General features: G+C 33.7%; 1 pseudogene; it reads right to left on the bottom strand.

The window, feature by feature from the left end:
- Positions 1-36: 36 nt before the first annotated feature.
- LOC120177437 lies at positions 37-6,486 on the bottom strand (annotated as a pseudogene).
- Positions 6,487-20,693: the final 14,207 nt, after the last annotated feature.

The raw sequence follows: 20,693 nt of genomic DNA, 5'->3' as shown, positions 1-20,693 counted from the left end.
TACATGGATTGCAAAATAGGTGATAGCATTTCACAATTACGACCTGCGGAATACGAAAAGCAACACATCAGTGCAATCCAAAATTTAATAATAGAGGCTAAGGAAACAAACATATAAGTGAAAGGAAAATAGGCTGGGAAAGAGAAATATAAGCCTGGGAAAACCACTAAAAAAGGGAAAAGAAAACTCACTGTTCCTTATCCAACTTCATTTGGAACTCTTCCACCTTTCGCTGGAGCTGCTCATAGTCCTTCTCAGAAGATGCTGTGGCAGATTAAAGCCACTTGAACTCCTTGTCAGCATATGCCAACGCCCACTTTGCAGTTTCAAGGCTAATCATAAATGTTTATCCTTTTGTGTGAATTTAACAGCATCTGTCAGACAAACTTTCATCTGCAAGGTTTAAATTATATGTTGGCCAAAAAATGCTGTAGGTTGATAATAAGTATATAAACAAATGAAGGAATATAAACATAAATACAGCACTGACGAATTTTACCTGCTCCTCACGGTTTCGATTGATGAATTGACCTGCTTAAATTGCCTTGTTAATGTCTGCTTTTCAGATAGCTAGGAACTATGTGCCTGCTTTGTCTTTACGCTCTCAGAGACAAGCTGCATTTAATCCCATCACAGTTACAAAAGTAGCCCATGCGTCAAGACCAGCTAACAGAACAGAATTAAAAATATACAGAACGGAAGAATACAGTTGAAAAACAAGGCATATAATACGCAATGGACCTTAATATTGTTGTCGTCTCTCTCAGTCATCTGCTGCAAGAGGTGCTGGTTCTGTGCCTGCATATCTTCATATGCCTGGCCAATGGTCTGGCAAAAGATAAAAGAGACCTCTCAACATGCGGACAAAGAAAAGGCAGTGAATGGAAAAACTAATACCCAGGGAAAGGCAGCTCTAGCAATTCAACAAATGTGAGAGAAGGGTGGCAGGAACCAAAAATAAAAAAATATTTATTTTCCCCCTAAAAAAAGAATCTCAGAGAAACCTCGATTTCAGAAATATATGTTTCGGATTCTCCGTCTTTACTGTTAATAGCCTCTGTGAGCTCCAAAACATCCCTGTGATTTATTGTTGGATGAAACAGTTAGGTAATACTAAATAGAAAATTTTGTAAATGAAAGAAACAAATCATAAAATTATAAACCATAAACTAAAAACCCCAACACCTCATATGCAAGCACAGAAATTTTACATTAAAGATGAAACAATTTGGATCATACAACATACAGAGGTATAATAAGCATTTTACCTCTTGAAAGTATCAACTGGTTTACTGTTTAATTTTATGAATAGATGTGTCTGTTGACATTAAGAGGATAAGATAAATTAAACAGTTTTAGCAGTTGTTGAGAAACTATCGTACAGTATAAGGCATTGCAGAAGATGCAACCGCAACATTCTCCTTTCATAATGAACTAAATAAATAAACAAAAATAGAAAACTACTTCACCACAATTTATTTATAACTTCTATAGTAAGACAAGTAGGGAGAAAAGTGAATATACAAAGAAATCTAGAGACGAGAGAGAACTTGAACTGGTGAATAGGGAAATAGGGAAAGGGTGAAAACCAAAGGCTAATCCTTATACTTTTTCAAATTTCTTAGAAAATCCCTTATTCTTTGGCTGCACACAATTAAGCTCTTAAAGTAAGCTCTTGAAATTTGTTTTTTACTAATTAACCCTTATTTAGCATGAAAACCGCTCAAGTTCATTATTCATACACATTGTCTGCATGATTGGTATCTTTGCCAGGTTAAAATCCATATGGAATGCATATGGAAAAAAGGACTACACAAGAGCGGGATGATATGAAAGTCTGGGATACTACCAACATGCAATCGGCAATCCAGGAATGATATGGAAGTCTCGGTTATGATTTTATTTCAGTTTATTTTTTCCCCTTTCCCAAATAGGTTTCCTATTTAGTATGAAATAAGATTGGTCCTTGTTGTAAAGGATGTATCCCTAAGCAAGATTTTATCAAAAAAAAAAAAAAACCTTAAGGCATATGAGTCTCTCTCAAACGGTTGTATAGTCTCTCCCTTGGATAAGCTGAACTGTCCATCATAATAGGTTATCTCAAGAATCAAGACAAAGGGAAGACAGTTGACTTTGAACTCCCCCGGAGGGTCGTAAATCGCCTTCTGGCTCGATCACGTTTGCACATTCTTAACATAATCCCAAAAACCTAATAAAACAAGAAATACGAATATAATCCTGAAATCCTAATACTTCGAAACGAAGTAAAAATTAATTGCTTTAAAATAACATAAAAAATCTGAAACCCTAAAGATCCTTGAAAGTTACAATTAAACCCCTAAAATATAATAAAAAATCCTATACAATTTAATTATCAACCAGCATATTTGCATCCTCCAGCAACCTCCCTTCAGTCAAATCACTATCATTGCAAACCAATAACATCAATAAAACAACATTCAGAAGCAAACCATAAACTACAAAAGTACAAACCTCTCAGAAGCATCCAGTTTAGCTCTTAGATCAGCTATTTCAGCTTCAGCAACAGAAAGCCTTTCTTGGAATGCAGCCTCGGCTTCTGTAATACCCCCAACCCGTACCCGACCCGGATACGAGTCTGAGGTGTCACATTGACTTATCAAACTTTGACTCTTGACAAAATTCAAAGAAAATTTAAAACTTTAATTAAAGTAAAAGCAGTTTATTTACATAACTTGACCACAATAACTAAAATTAATCAGAGCATATTAACTCAATCCTTTAGTACATGCCAATTATATTCAAAATAACCAAAATCATTTAAATCATCTATTTTCTGATCTGAAATTTGTAAGGTAGATGCTGACCTATCTTTCTCTCTTAGCTTTTCTTCTAGCTTTCTGGAACCTACGTGTGAAACACTCACACGCTAAGTCGATGACTTAGTGAGGCAAATAAAAAATTATAATGCACTTAATAACCTTTAACAATGCATGCATGTTTCATTCTATCATACTATACTAAATCACCTTATTTCATCATAGCATACAAAATCATATCAGATTACTTAACAAAATATACCTACATACACATAAAGCATCATCAACAATTTATCTTTTAATCACATACTTTTATACTTAAACCCCTTAATCAAACAATATACACACACACAACATCATATCATTTCTACAACATTTATCATATCACAAACATATATTTGTTATTATCTCCTGATTAGCCCATGGACATATGTGAGAACTATAGGTATGTGAGTCTATAGAGGTTGTGCACTAATGCAGTCACCACAGCTTGTATAATTGCACCGAAGTGCCATGTAGAATTTACACCGTAGTGCCATATAAGATTGTCCATAAGGACCACATATAAATTCCTTAAGAACCATATACATATACCAAGAATCAAGTAAGTGTCTCAAAAGACCTCATACTTGCTCCAAAGAATACATATACGTCCCGAAGGAGCACGTAGAAAATTTCTTAAGAATCATATACATATGCTAAGGACCAAATATGTGTCGCAAAGGACCTCATAGATATACATATGCTGAGGACCAAATATGTGTCGCAAAGGACCTTATAGATGTTCCATAGGATACCTATATGTCCCGAAGGACCGCGTAGACCCTTGACTCTTGGCATGCCAACTATACCCCAAAGATCACACATAACATGGGCACTATCTTTTATATCATTGCACATATTCATGTAAACATATCACATATTCATATAAGCTCGTAGCTTCATTCACACATACATGTAATCACGTAGTTCATGTCAATTCTCATATGATTTCATATTCATATAATCACGCAATTCACTTACACATAGCACATTTTCATGTAATTCACAGACATCACTTAGATTATATCTCATGATCATTTAATCATAACTTCTTATCACATATCTCATAGTCATGTCTTCATATATTCATTTCATCACACAGGCTCATAGTTTCTGGTCATATTATTCACATTCTCTGACTTATCTCTTATGATCTGGTAATCACTACACTTATTTCATATAACTTATTACCGAAAATTCACATATAAACACCTAGATCACTTTCACATAGCTTATATAAGTTTCCTGCATCCTTTCATATTACCTGATAACATATATCATATATGTATATAATAACTTATCTCATTTCGTCTACTTTATGCTTTATTTCTTTGTATTTCCTTAGATTATATAACTTATGTCGTATTTCTAAACATATATATTACACTTAATCATATATTATTTATATACTACTTTAATCCATTTAATTAATTCAATTTCATATATTCCTTATAACCTTTTCATATAACTCCATAAATCTTTAGCATATAATATCCTATATATATACATATCATCTCTTTATATTCAAGTTCCCTAATTGATATATTATTCTCATTCCATTCTATAATTCAATCTTATTTAGTTTCCTCAATTCTCATTAAATCAAATAACTCTATTTTAGTAATTCTCATAACCATGTATTCACATAGTCTTATATTTCATTATCTTATTACTTATATTTATTCTCCTATAATTCTTCATAAACCTCTATTTCCATTTCCCTACATCTCTTTACTTATCTTCTATATTCATATAATTTCATAACTTATTTGATATTCTCTCATTAACACTTAATAGTGTTTGTACATAAACCACATAGCACATACAAAACATATCAATTCATATAATCAAGCATACATACACTCATATTCAACTCATGCCTTTAATCATGAATTCATATGTAACTCTTCAGGAAATAGACTCATCGCAAGTCTTCTTCCCATCACCCATCATATACTATTGAATATGCACTCACCTGGCCTCACTAGTCAATTCCAATCTCTTATCTTTCCCTTTGATCGATCTTACTTGACAATGATTTCGGAACTCGTTCAGGCTCTGAATCTACATAATTATACATTTTAAGGCAATTATTAGATACCTACACCTTGTAATTTGATACTAGAAACTTAACCGAACTCATTAAACCAATAATCACTTTTTCTTTTAGGGGGAATCAGTTCCCTACTGTGGGGGAATCGGTTCCCCAACGACATTCTGGAATTTCTGGTTCGTTTGAGGGGGTATTAATTCACCTTTGAATGGGTACCGATTCCCCCTTGCCCAGAAATCATGTTTTGAGCTCGAGAATCACTTCATTTTCAGTTCCACACTTCCTATTTCACTTCCTTTAATATTCTTAACTCAAATATACATACTTAAACTAATTTATACCCATTAATTTCATCTTAAACCTCAAAATTCTATTCTCCATATAGAAATCAATAATCATACCAAATTTTCCATGTTACCCAAACTTAATTCTAACACTTCTAGCTTCTTATTCTCATAGATGACAAGTCAAATTCAACTTCCAATTTTAGTAATGAACTCTATTCCAAAATTTCATTCAAAAAATCTTAATCTTTAATCTAATCTAATTCCACCATCCTTTGTTTTTAAGATTATTTAAGCTTTCCTTAAGCTTAATTATCATCAAATGATCATAACCAAATCCTAAATTCAGCTAAATATCAACTAACAAGAGATATTACCATTGCTTATGGCTTTACAGTGGAAAAAAAGAGAATGAAGAAGATAAGTCTGGAACTCTCTCATATTTCCCACGTTTTATAATACTCAAAAAGGGAAGATATTAATATTTCCCATGAAAAAGGCCATTTTGCCCCTTTAGTTCATCCATCTTTGCTATTTAATCCAATATTAAAATTCTTTACTTAAATCCCGAGACTTTTAATTTATTTCTAAATTGAGCACAAAACTTTTAAAATTTGTAATTTAGTCACTGACCCTGATTTGGGATGTTACAAATCTCACATCCTTTAAAGAAAATTCGTCCTCAAATTTTCACTGCATGCCTTTATAATATCATGCCTTATAATATTTTCATGTTGCTTCCCTTAATATTTCCTGCTACTGCTAGCAAACTTACCATTTTCCCATACTCAATTTTTCATATACGTCCACACCTTTATAAGTCCATATAATATTATTCATTATATAGACAACAACCTTAAATCCTTAATCCTCAATATTATGGATCAATTGATCTTTTTCATCATTCTCTATGTTCTTTGCACATAAATCAAGCTTTTTGGTCATTTCTTAATCCTTGTATGTATTACTATACACAATCTTTTCATATAACCTTTACGTATTTGTTCAAAGAATAATCACCCATTCTCGTTCTTCTAATAATTGAAAATTGTATTATTTCAATATCAAACTTATAACTTATATCTCAATATACCTCTTGTCATACTTGATCGTTTAACCTCCATCTTTGTCTTTTCCTATCCCTTTATTCTTTCATTCCTTCCAAAATCAAAATCTCCTTATAACATAGATCACATCTTCTCTTCAGGCTCTCATACTCTTTTCATATCGTTTATACTTATCCCTGATTACTGATCTTCATCGCATCTTCATAGCTTTGATAATCCGCTTTACTTATACAGAACCTCATTCTTTACCATCTCTTGTACTTGTATTTTCTTCCTCAAAGCTCCTTTTAAAACATACAAATACTTATTTCCTTGCCTACATCTTATCTATATGATCAAAACCATATCCAAATCCACATCATACTTGATTAACTTAACTTTATCTTTTCTTCAAATCTTATAACTTTATTATCCATACTATTACAATGAATCAATAACAATATTTCAATTTAGGCATAAGCCCTAATCAGACTAATCGTATTCATCTTCTCAGTTGAAATCGAATCAGTGCAATTTACTCACTTATCCAACTCACACTCTTATTCGTATACAATATTATTCTCTTGTTTCTTCCATTACCTTACATTTCTGTGATCAAAATACATAATCGTGTCTCAATTCACACCATACTTAGTTAATTTACCCTGACATCATCTTTTAATCCTTTAACTTTAATACACTTACCATCACATAATTTTGTTAGTCAGCACCAATTATTACAATCTAAAGAATAAACCTTCATCGAACCATTCATATACATTCATTCCAGTCGGAATTATCTAAGCAATAGTTTACTTAACTTATCAAATCCACATTTATTATGATCCAAATATACAACTGTATCCAGATCCACCTCATCTTTGGTTATTCTGTCCTGACAACATCTCAAAATCTTATAATTCACATACATTTTCCATCATATAATTTGGTTAGCCAACGCTAACTCTTTTCATCTAGAATGCAAACCTTATTACAGCCACACTCTTGCTTATACACAATATTATCCCTTTGTTTCAACCTCATAAGCTCTGACTTTATATATCTCATACGCTTGTCACTGATGCGCTTATTCTTGAATTCTCCTAACAAATAACCATATCCTTAAATCTTCTATCATTCTTATGTTAACATCTGCTCAATATACTTCAACTTCTCCACATAGTAACTAAACTACTTCATCTAACTTCTTCACTTCAAAATAGTGGAAACTCTTTAACGTTCTTATGGTGACACTTATTCACCATATTTTATCTTATTCACGTAATAACAAAACTACTCCATATCACTTTTTCGATTCAAACAGTGAAGATCTTTTATCATTATTCTGCTATGATTTCAACTTTCTGAAATCGATCTTTGATCTTACGAGGCACTTCCTGAGGTGTCCGCTCTTCATCCTGCCTGGCCAGGGCAGGTGAATTGATATCCCAATAAGGAATATTGCCTCACTTTACTTCGAAATTACTATAATCATACTTCTATTATAACTTAGCAATCTAATTCTATTAGCAAAACAACACACTCCTTACACTATCATATCAGAAATTTTCACCTTATGTTGGCATTTACACATTTTAAAACTCTTTTACCTTTGGTTTAAGCCTAGAATCGGCTAAACCTTAGCTCTGATACCATTAAATGTAATACCCCCAACCCCCGTACCCGACCCGAATACGAGTCCGAGGTGTCACATTGACTTATCAAACTTTGACTCTTGACAAAATTCAAAGAAAATTTAAAACTTTAATTAAAGTAAAAGCAGTTTATTTACATAACTTGACCACAATAACTAAAATTAATCAGAGTATATTAACTCAATCCTTTAGTACATGCCAATTATATTCAAAATAACCAAAATCATTTAAATCATCTATTTTCTGATCTGAAATTTGTAAGGGAGATACTGACATGTCTTGCTCTCTTAGCTTTTCTTCTAGCTTTCCGAAACCTACGTGTGAAACACTCACACGCTAAGTCGATGACTTAGTGAGGTAAATAAAATTATAATGCACTTAATAACCTTTAACAATGCATGCATGTTTCATTCTATCATACTATACTAAATCACCTTATTTCATCATAGCATACAAAATCATATCAGATTACTTAACAAAAATATACCTACATACACATAAAGCATCATCAACAGTTTATACTTTAATCACATACTTTTATACTTAAACCCCTTAATCAAATAATATACACACACACAACATCATATCATTTCTACAACATTTATCATATCACAAACATATATTTGTTATTATCTCCTGATTAGCCCATAGACATATGTGAGAACTATAGGTATGTGAGTCTATAGAGGTTGTGCACTAATGATGTCACCATAGCTGGTATAATTGCACCAAAGTACCGCTTAGAATTTGCACCGTAGTGCCATATAAGATTGTCTATAAGGACCACATATAAATACCTTAAGAACCATATACATATACCAAGGATCAAGTAAGTGTCTCAAAAGACCTCATACATGCTCCAAAGAATACATATACGTCCCGAAGGACCACGTAGAAATTCCTTAAGAATCATATACATATGCTAAGGACCAAATATGTGTCGCAAAGGACCTCATAGATATTCCATAGGATACCTATATATCCCGAAGGACCGCGTAGACCCTCGACTCTTGGCATGCCAACTATACCCCAAAGTTCTCAAGACACATAACATGGGCACTATCTTTTATATCCTTGCACATATTCATGTAAACATATCACATATTCATATAAGCTCGTAGCTTCATTCACATATACATGTAATCACGTAGTTCATGTTAATTCTCATATGATTTCATATTCATATAATAACGTAATTCACTTACACATAGCATATTTTCATGTAATTCACCGATATCCCTTAGCTTATATCTCTTGATCATTTAATCATAACTTCTTATCACTATCTCATAGTCATGTCTTCATATATTCATTTCATCACACAGGCCATAGTTTCTGGTCATATTATTCACATTCTCTGACTTATCTCTTATGATATGGTAATCACTACACTTATTTCATATAACTTATTACCGAAAATTCACATATAAACACCTAGATCACTTTCACATAGCTTATATAAGTTTCATGCATCCTTTCATATTACCTGATAACATATATCATATAGGTATATAATAACTTATCTCATTTTGTCTACTTTATGCTTTATTTCTTTGTATTCCCTTAGATTATATAACTTATGTCGTATTTCTAAACATATATATTACACTTAATCATATTTTATTTATATACTACTTTAATCCATTTAATTAATTTAATTTCATATATTCCTTATAACCTTTTCATATAACTCCGTAGATCTTTAGCATATAATTTATCCTATATATATACATATCATCGCTTTATATTCAAGTTCCCTAATTATTATATTATTCTCATTCTATTCTATAATTCAATATTATTTAGTTTCCTCAATTCTCATTAAATCAAATAACTCTATTTTAGTAATTCTCATAACCATGTATTCACATAGTCTTATATTTCATTATCTTATTACTTATATTTATTCTCCTATGATTCTTAATAAACCTTTATTTCCATTTCCCTACATCTTTTGACTTATCTTCTATATTCATATAATTTCATAACTTATTTGATATTCTCTCATTAACACTTAATAGTGCTTGTACATAAACCACATAGCACATATAAAACATATCAATTCATATAATCAAGCATACATACACTCATATTCAACTCATGCCTTTAATCATGAATTCATATGTAACTCTTCAGGAAATAGACTCATCGCAAGTCTTATTCCCATCACCCATCATATACTATTGAATATGCACTCACCTGGCCTCACTAGTCAATTTCAATCTCTTATCTTTCCCTTTGATCGATCTTACTTGACAATGATTCTGGAACTCGTTCAGGCTCTGAATCTACATAATTATACATTTTAAGGCAATTATTAGATACCTACTCCTTGTAATTTGATACTAGAAACATAACCGAACTCATTAAACTAATAATCACTTTTTCTTTTAGGGGGAATCGGTTCCCCAAGGACATTATGGAATTTCTGGTTCGGTTGAGGGGGTATTGATTCCCATTTGAATGGGTACCGATTCCCCCTTGCCCAGAAATCATGTTTTGAGCTCGAGAATCACTTCATTTTCAGTTCCACACTTCCTATTTCACTTCCTTTAATATTCTTAACTCAAATATACATACTTAAACTAATTTATACCCATTAATTTCATCTTAAACCTCAAAATTCTATTCTCCATATAGAAATCAATAATCATACCAAATTTTCCATGTTACCCAAAGTTAATTCTAACACTTCTAGCTTCTTATTCTCTTATATGACAAGTCAAATTCAACTTCCAATTTGAGTAATGAACTTTATTCCAAAAATTCATTCAAAAAATCTTAATTTTTAATCTCTCCTAATTCCACCATGCTTTTTTTAAAGATGATTTAAGCTTTCCTTAAGCTTAATTATCATCCAATGATCATAACCAAATCCTAAATTCAGCTAAATATCAACTAACAATAGATCTTACCTTTGCTTTTGGCTTCACGGTGGAAAAGAAGAGAATGAAGAAGAGAAGTCTGGAACTCTCTCATATTTCCTACGTTTTATAATACTAAAAAAGGGAAGATAAAAATCTTTCCCATGAAAAGGACATTTTTCCCTTTTAGTTCATCCATATTTGCTATTTAATCCAATATTAAAATTCTTTACTTAAATCTTGAGACTTTTAATTTATTTCTAAATTGAGCACAAAACTTTCAAAATTTACAATTTAGTCACTGACCCTGATTTAGGATATTACAGCTTCATTAGCTGCTTTCACTCTTAGTTCTAGACTATGTTCATCCAAAGCAATTTTCAGAATTTCATCTTGCGAATGAGCTTTATTTCTTGATTCTCTTATTTCAGTCACATCTCTGAAATTTAAGTCAAGAACCCAGATTCAGAAAGAGAAGAAGCAATAAAAACTAAAAATAGTTATGTAAACGAAATGGTAGAGAAGAAAGCATAATCATTGTTAATGCAAAACAATTGTAGCTCAAACTACATCACAATTCCCAGCTCAATCTAGTGAACACAGCTAAAGAACATAATTTCAAAATAAGTTCAAATTCAGAATCACGTACATCTTCTTGCTTTTCCGTGCATAGAAGCATGGACTATAAATTTTAATGCACCAACAAGAAAAAAATGTAAACATGTACCTTAAAATATTTTTCTATTTCAGCATCAACTTCTAAAAAAAATTAAAATTCTTGTTTTGTTTAATAGCAGTTTAGAACATGTGTAACATCCCCCATACCGGGTTAGTGATTAAATTGTGAAATTTAAAATTTAGTGATCAAAGTTAATAAATTGAAAGTTGAAGGAATTGATTGAAATATTTGGTGTAGGATCAATTAGCAAAGCATGGGGAACTAAAGGGGCAAAAGAGTCTTTTGACAAGGAAATAATTAAATGTTTCTTAAGGATATTTAATAAACCACGTGGAAAGCTATTGAGAAAAACAAGGTTCTGGATATTTCTTTCTTCTTCTTTCTCCTTCTCTGCCGCGAAGCCAAACTAAAGGTGAGTTTTCTTGTGTTCAAATTCTTGATGAATTTAAGGTTGCTTATTGATCCTTAGTTGATAACTAAGCTTAAGGAAAGCTTAGATTATCTTAAAACCATAGGATGAGGAGAATATGAAGAATCAAAGAAAGGAAGTAGAAAAGGGAAATATTGGATTAGAGTTCCTAATAAGAATTAGAAGTGGGATTTGACTTGTCATAAAGCTAACTAAGAGGTATGAAGTGTTAGAATTCAAATTAGAACATGTTAGAATTTGGGTTAGATTCTTAAACTCTACATGGAGAATTGGATTTTTAAGTTTTAAAAGTATGGAATGGATAATAATTAGTTTAAGTAAGAGTATGCAAGTTAAGGATATAAAAAGAGGGGAAATATAAAGTGTTAAGCAGACTAAGAAGAAATTTTCGTGCTAAAATGACAATTCTGGGCAATGTGCATCGATGCACATTCATTGTGCACCATGCATCAATGATAAATCCCATAAATTGTTTAAGGTGCATCGATGCACATGAAGTGCATCGATGCATTAATTTAAAAGAAAAACATCGAATGCCATCGATGCATCGATGCATAAGGAGTGCATCGATGCACCCCATTAAATACAAACATCGAATAGGATTTATGCTGTAGATGCACGATGCATACCTCCATTAAAAGATGAAAATGGATTTTCTTTTAGCCTGAGAAATGATAGTTTAGAATATATTAATTAGTATATGATAAGTATCAATGAATTACTATGTAGATATCGAGCCTAAACGAGTTCTGGAACAATCGACAAGTAGGATTGATCGAGGGAAAGACAAAGAAATCTAGGTGAGTGCATATGCATAGTATGAATATTATTCTATTCAGTTCTAGACTTGTGATAAGTCTATATTCAATATTTTGATACATGATCGCATTTCATATTATGATACATGACATGAATTCATACCATATGCATTATGTGACATGAATATGCAAGAAAAAGTTATATGTCTACGTGATAAAGGTATGAAAATAATATGTCTACATGATACAAATTATGTGAATGGGGAAAGCCCATGTTATGCAGATGAGAACTATAGGTATAGTTGGCATGCCAAGGAATGATATATGGTCTTATGGACATTATTATATGGCACTACGGTGCAATTCTATGCGGTACTCCGGTGCAATTCTACGCGGTACTCCGGTGCAATTCTACGTGGCACTTTGGTGCAATTATACGAGCTGTGGTGACAGCATAGTGCACAACCTCACAATACTCACATACCTTAGGTTCTCAGTATGGTACCATGGGCTAATGAACTTAATAAGGTGAACTTATGAATGTGAATTTGATAAGTATATGTGTAAGAAACATGGTTCTGTTTATTGTATTGTTTACATACATATTATCATTGCAACCTATCTCATTTTGGTAATTCCTTTATATTTATTGATATTATTATATTGCCTCACTAAGTCGATGACTTAGCGTGTGAGTGTTTCACACGTAGGATCCGATAAAGTAGACGATCGAGGTTAAGCAGCTGGATAACATTACTCTTGCAACTATCATAGCAGAAGCAACTGAATCAGTAGGTCATTTTGTTATGTAAATGGATGTTGGCATGTAACTAAAGGGTCAAGTTGTGTATTCTCTGAGTATTTTGATAAACTTGTATTAATATATGTATATTATTATATTTTCAATAAAATAAGTTCAAATGTTTTATCGATTTTTTTAAGTATTGTTTTGTTTAGTCAATGTGACATCCTGGACTCATATTCGGGTCGGATATGAGGTAAGGATGTTACAATTAATAGTATCAGAGCTATGGTTTAACCGATTCTAGGCATAAATCAGAGTCTATAGAGTCTTTAAATGGAATACATGCCAACAAATAGTGAGAACTTTTGATCTGGTATAATATGAGTATGTTGTTTTGCTAATAGAACAATGTGTTTATTTTATTAGATGTCCAGACATAATAGCTCCCGAAGTGAAGCGGGAGAAGATAGGCCTGCTGAAAGCAGTAATTCACCTGCCCTGGCCAGGCAAGGTGAAGGACAAGCATCTCAAGGAGTGCCTGTGCAAGATCAGGATACGTTCTTTAGAATGTTAGACGCTATTCTAACGCGTCTTCAACCTCCTACTCCACCAACTCAAAGAATGAATGTAGCAAAAGAGTTGAGAGGTTTAAGAGCTCCCGAATTTAAGGGAGAAGCCGAGGAAGGTCCGGTTGCAGTGGATCTTTGGCTAAATGATTTGAAAATCATGTTGGATGGTCTCCACTGCTCTGAAGTGGAGAAGTCAGATGGATTTATCTCGTTGCTGAGGGGTCAGGCGAGAATATGGTGGACGAACGTCACCATGAGGATGTCCAGTGACCAGTTGACTTGGTCTTTATTCTTAGATGAATTTAAAAACAAGTACATTGGAGATCAATTTATTTGGCAGATGAAGCAGGAGTTTTGAATTTGAAACAGATGAACCGCTCTGTATATGAGTATGAATGTGAGTTCAATAAGTTGAGTAGGTTTGCATCCGAGCTTGTACCTACTGAAAAAGAGGCTTGTGAATGGTTTGTGGAGGGCTTACGCCCTAGATTGAAAGAGATGCTGATAGTATTGAATTTGTCCTCGTTACAAGAGGTGATCAATCGTGCCAAGGCTCTTGAAAGAGCTCAAATGAGAGATTCAAGGATTTTAGAATTCAGACATCAAAGAGAACGGGTGCTTCTTCTAGCTCAGCACCATCAAAAAGAGGAAGAGACTCAGGATTTCAATCACACAAGTCAGACAAGACCTAGACAGACACATTCAGTGGGATCTGGTGTGGGGAGATCTACTCCGAGTCAAGCGATACAGTGTCAGCACTATGGGAAAAACCATTCTGGGGCTTGTCGGATGGCTGCTGGGACTTTTTTTGATGCGCAGATGCCAAACATTTTATCCGGGATTGTCCAATGATGGTTGGTGAGCGTGCACCATCTGAAAGAGTTGGTTCTGCCTCACAAAGAGGACGAGTAAGAGGTAGAGGAAGGAACCAGTCTGAATCCTCTGCTCAACCTGAAGTTCGATCAACCACACGGGTGTACAATCTAAAGCCAAATGAAGACCGTGATGACCCTGATATTATAGCAGGTACTTTTCAGCTGTACGATAAATTAGTATTGGTACTGATTGATCCGGGTTCTAATTATTCTTACATTACAAGTAAGTTAGTAAAGGAATTGAGGATTTCCTTAGAAGCTACGAGTAATGAGATTATAGTAACAAAACCTTTAGGCCATAGTGCTCGGGTGAATAAAGTCTGTAAGGGGTGTCCCATAAAGGTTCAGGGAATTGAATTCCCTGCTAATCTGATGGAATTACCCTTTGACGAGTTTAAAGTGATTTTAGGGATGGATTGGTTGTTCTGTTACTATAGAGATGTTAATTGCAGATTGAAAAAAGTAACCCTAAAAAGTCCAAGAGGAAAAGAGATAAGTGCGAGTAGTGAAAGGTTTAATCCTTTAGCAAAGGTAATGTCAGTAATGTCAGCTAAGAAGCTATTGCTACAGGGATGTCAAGGATTTCTTGCAAATGTGATAGATTTAAGAGCTATAGAGAAAGGGCTAGAGGAGATTCCAATAGTTCAAGAATTCCATGATGTTTTCCCGGCTGAGTTGCCAAGATTACCTCCAGATAGAGAGGTAGAATTTCAAATTGAAATAATGCCAGGAACCGCTCCAATTGCAATGGCACCTTATCGGATGGCTCCGAAAGAATTGCAAGAGTTAAAGAATCAATTGCAAGAGTTGTTAGAAAAGGGATTTATTCGACCAAGTGTTTCACCTTGGGGAGCTCCAGTGTTATTTATTAAGAAGAAGTATGGATCAATGCGTCTCTGTATTGATTATCGACAGCTTAATAAGGTGACCATCAAGAACAAGTATCCCCTTCTGCGCATTGATGACTTGTTTGATCAACTAAAAGGAGCTTCGGTATTTTCGAAGATCGATCTACGTTCGGGTTATCATCAATTGAAGATTCAGGAGAAAGATATTCCGAAGACGGCTTTCAAAAAGAGATATGGTCATTATGAATTCATCGTAATGCCATTCGGAGTAACGAATGCACCAGCTGCTTCATGGATCTCATGAACATGATTTTTCAGTCCTATTTGGACCAGTTTGTTATTGTCTTTATTGATGACATACTGGTTTGCTCGAAGTCCATTGAAGAGCATAGTGCACATTTGAGGCTAGTTTTGCAAATTCTCAGGGATAAGAATCTCTATGCGAAATTGTCCAAATGTGAATTGTGGCTAAACGAAGTAATTTTCTTGGGGTATGTGATCGGCAGTTAGGATTAGAGTGGACCCTCAGAAGGTTAAAGCTATAATGGACTGGGAAGTTCCAAAGAATGTATCTAAAGTTCAGAGTTTCCTTGGACTTGCTGGTTATTATCGAAGATTTGTTAAGAATGGTTTGATGATAGTGATGCCTTTAACAAAGATTATGAGAAAGAATGTACCGTTTGTTTGGACTTCTGAATGTCAAGAAAGTTTTGAAGCTTTAAAGAGAATTCTGACAGAAACTCCGATATTGGTTCAACCAGAATCTGGCAAGAATTTTGTAGTATACAGTGACACATCCCATAACGGTTTGGGGTGTGTATTAATGCAAGAAGGGAAGGTGGTAGCGTATGCATCGAGGCAGTTGAAACCACATGAAAAGAATTACCCCACCCATGATTTAGAAATGGATGCCGTGGTGTTCGCTCTCAAGATTTGGCGTCATTATCTGTATGGAGAAAGATGTTACTTGTATACAGACCATAAAAGTCTGAAGTACCTGATGACTCAAAAAGAGTTGAATTTGAGGCAACGTAGATGGGTAAAGTTCTTAAAAGATTATGATGTGATAATTGACTATCATCCAGGAAAGGCTAACATGGTAGCAGATGCTTTGAGTAAAAAATGTTTGCAGCTTTACGAGCTATGGATGCAAGATTATCTTTAACGGGAGACGGTGGTCTTTGTGCAGAGTTAACACTTAAACCAACATGGTTGGAACGAATAGGAAAATTACAAAGTAAAGATGAAACCTGTTTGAAAAAAATTGAGCAAGTAAAGAGTAAATAGATTAAAGACTTTGAGGTTAAGTTAGATGGAAATTTGTATTATAAAGGAAGAATTGTAATACCTGACAATGAAGATTTGAAGAAAGAAATATTAGCAGAGGCTCATTGCATTTCATTAACGATGCACCTAGGTGGAACCAAGATGTATATGGATTTGAATGATCGATTTTGGTGGTCAGGGATAAAGCGAAGCATCACTGAATTTGTGTCTATGTGTTTGATATGTCAACAAGTCAAAACTGAGCATCAAGTTCGTCAGGATTATTGCAACCACTTTACATTCCTCAATGGAAATGGGAAAATGTTACGATGGATTTTGTTTTGGGGTTACCCTTGACTTTGAACAAAAGGGAATCAATTTTGGTAATTGTTGATCGATTAACTAAGTCAGCGCATTTCCTTCCGGTTAGAACATATTTCTCTATGGAAAAGTATGCAGAACTGTATATTAGACAAATTATTAGATTGCATGGAGTGCCTGTTTCCATAGTCTCTGATCGAGACCCTCAATTCACTTCTAGGTTCTGGAAAACTTTGCATGGAGCATTGGGAACTCGTTTAAACTTTAGTACGGCTTTTCATCCTCAGACTGACTGGCAATCAGAGAGAACTATTCAGATATTGGAAGATATGTTGAGAGCATGCGTAATGGAATTCAAAGGATCATGGGAAAAGTATTTACCGCTGGCAGAGTTCGCTTACAACAATAGTTATCAGTCTAGTATAAAGATGGCCCCATATGAAGCATTATATGGGAAAAAATGTCGTACTCCATTAAATTGGTATGAACTCAAAGATCGAAATATTCTTGGTCCGGATTTAATTCAGGATGTAGAAAAGAAAGTTTGAGAAATTCAGCATAACCTCAAAGTGGCCTTTGATCGGTAAAAGTCCTATTATGATCTTATAAGAAAAGAGATTGAGTTCGAGGTTGGAGATAAAGTTTTCCTTAAAGTATCTCCTTGGAAGAAAGTATTACATTTTGGTCAGAAAGGAAAGTTAAGTCCTAGATTCATTGGGCCATATGAAGTTGTTAAGAGGATAGGACCCGTGGCATATCAGTTATCCTTGCCACCAGAAATGGAGAAGATCCATAACGTCTTCCATATGTCCATGTTACGAAGATATAGGTCCGATCCCTCTCACATCATTGCACCAGAAAAAGTAGAAATCCAATCGGATCTGACATATGAAGAAGAACCAGTGAGAATATTGGCTTTTGAAGTCAAACAGTTAAGGAATAAGACGGTTCTGTTGTTCAAGGTTCTTTGGAGAAATCACAAGGTAGAAGAAGCCACGTGGGAACGTGAAGAAGATATGCGACTTCAATATCCCCATATGTTCGTACAATGAAAATTTGAGGATGAATTTTCTTAAGGGATGGAGATTTGTAACATCCCCCATACCAGGTTAGTGATTAAATTATGAAATTTTAAAATTTAGTGATCAAAGTTAATAAATTGAAAGTTGAATGAATTGATTGAAATATTTGGGTAGGGTCAATTAGTAAAGCATGGGGAACTAAAGGGGCAAATAAGTCTTTTGACAAAAAAATAATTAAATATTTCTTAAGGATATTTAATAAACCAAGTGGAAAGCTAATGAGAAAAACAAGGTTCTGGATATTTCTTTCTTCTTCATTCTCCTTCTCTGCCGTGAAGCCAAGCTAAAGGTGAGTTTTCTTGTGTTCAAATTCTTGATGAATTTAAGGTTGCTTATTGATCCTTAGTTGATAACTAAGCTTAAGGAAAGCTTAGATTATCTTAAAACCATAGGATGAGGAGAATATGAAGAATCAAAGAAAGGAAGTAGAAAAGTGAAATCTTGGATTAGAGTTCCTAATAAGAATTAGAAGTGGGATTTGACTTATCATAAAGCTAACTAAGAGGTATGAAGTGTTAGAATTCAAATTAGAACATGTTGGAATTTGGGTTAGATTCTTAAACTCTACATGGAGAATTGGATTTTTAAGTTTTAAAAGTATGGAATGGATAATAATTAGTTTAAGTAAGAGTATGAAAGTTAAGGATATAAAAAGAGGGGAAATATAAAGTGTTAAGCAGACTAAGAAGAGATTTTCGTGCTAAAATGACAATTCTGGGCAATGTGCATCGATGCACATTCATTGTGCATCGATGCATCAATGATAGATCCCATAAATTATTTAAGGTACATCGATGCACATGAAGTGCATCGATGCATTAATTTTAAAGAAAAACATCGAATGCCATCAATGCATCGATGCATAAGGAGTGCATCGATGCATCCCATTAAATACAAACATCGAATAGGATTTATGCATCGATGCATGCTGTAGTGCATCGATGCATACCTCCATTAAAAGATGAAAATGGCTTTTCTTTTAGCCTAAGAAATGATAGTTTAGAATATATTAATTAGTATACTGATAAGTATCAATGAATTACTGTGTAGATATCGAGCCTAAACGAGTTCTGGAACAATCGACAAGTAGGATTGATCGAGGGAAAGACAAAGAAATCTAGGTGAGTGCATACGCATAGTATGAATATGTATTCTATTCAGTTCTAGACTTGTGATAAGTCTAGATTCAATATTTTGATACATGATCGCATTTCATATTATGATACATGACATGAATTCATACCATATGCATTATGTGACATGAATATGCAAGAAAAAGTTATATGTCTATGTGATAAAGTTATGAAAATAACATGTCTACGTGATACAAATTATGTGAATGGGGAAAGCCCATGTTATGTAGATGAGAACTATATGTATAGTTGGCATGCCAAGGGTAGAGGGTCTACGCGGTCCTTCGGGATATATATATATTCTTTGGAACATGTGTGAAGTCTTGTGAAACACATACTTGATCCCTAGTATATGTATATGATTCTTAAGGAATGATATATGGTCCTTATGGACATTATTATATGGCACTACGGTGCAATTCTACGCGGCACTCCGGTGCAATTCTACGTGGCACTTCGGTGCAATTATACGAGCTGTGGTGACAGCATAGTGCACAACCTCACAATACTCACATACCTTAGGTTCCCAGTATGGTACCATGGGCTAATAAACTTAATAAGGTGAACTTATGAATGTGAATTTGATAAGTATATGTGTAAGAAACATGGTTCTGGTTATTACATTATTTACATACATCTTATCTTTGCAACCCATCTTATTTTGGCAATTCCTTTATATTTATTGATATTATTATATTGCCTCACTAAGTCGATGACTTAGCGTGTGAGTATTTCACACGTAGGATCCGATAAAGTAGACGATCGAGGTTAAGCAGCTAGACAACATTACTCTTGCAACTATCAGATCAGAAGCAACTGAATCAGTAGGTCATTTTGTTATGTAAATGGATGTTGGCATGTAACTAAAGGGTTAAGTTGTGTATGCTCTGAGTATTTTGATAAACTTGTATTAATATATGTATATTATTTATTTTTAATAAAATAAGTTCAAATGTTTTATCGGTTTTTTTAAGTATTGTTTTGTTTAGTCAATGTGACATCCTGGACTCATATCCGGGTCGGATATGAGTTGAGGATGTTACAACATGTCATTTACTTCTGAATTTCGAGAGAACCGATTATAGATTTGATTCACTTCAAGCATGAAGTTACAAAATGAAACAATGCACAATCTAATAAATAACTTCACGAAATATATTCAAACGAAGATTTAACAGAAAGATCTACAGCTTGCATATAGAAATGAGGAAGTTTTTTCCTTATTTCATTTATTGCATTTTTACT

This window comes from Hibiscus syriacus, unplaced genomic scaffold (genome assembly GCF_006381635.1).
Source record: "Hibiscus syriacus cultivar Baekdansim isolate YM2019G1 unplaced genomic scaffold, ASM638163v2 tig00112289_pilon, whole genome shotgun sequence".
In the NCBI taxonomy this organism is placed as follows: Eukaryota; Viridiplantae; Streptophyta; class Magnoliopsida; order Malvales; family Malvaceae; genus Hibiscus; species Hibiscus syriacus.
This window is presented reverse-complemented; position numbering and strand designations above follow the sequence as displayed.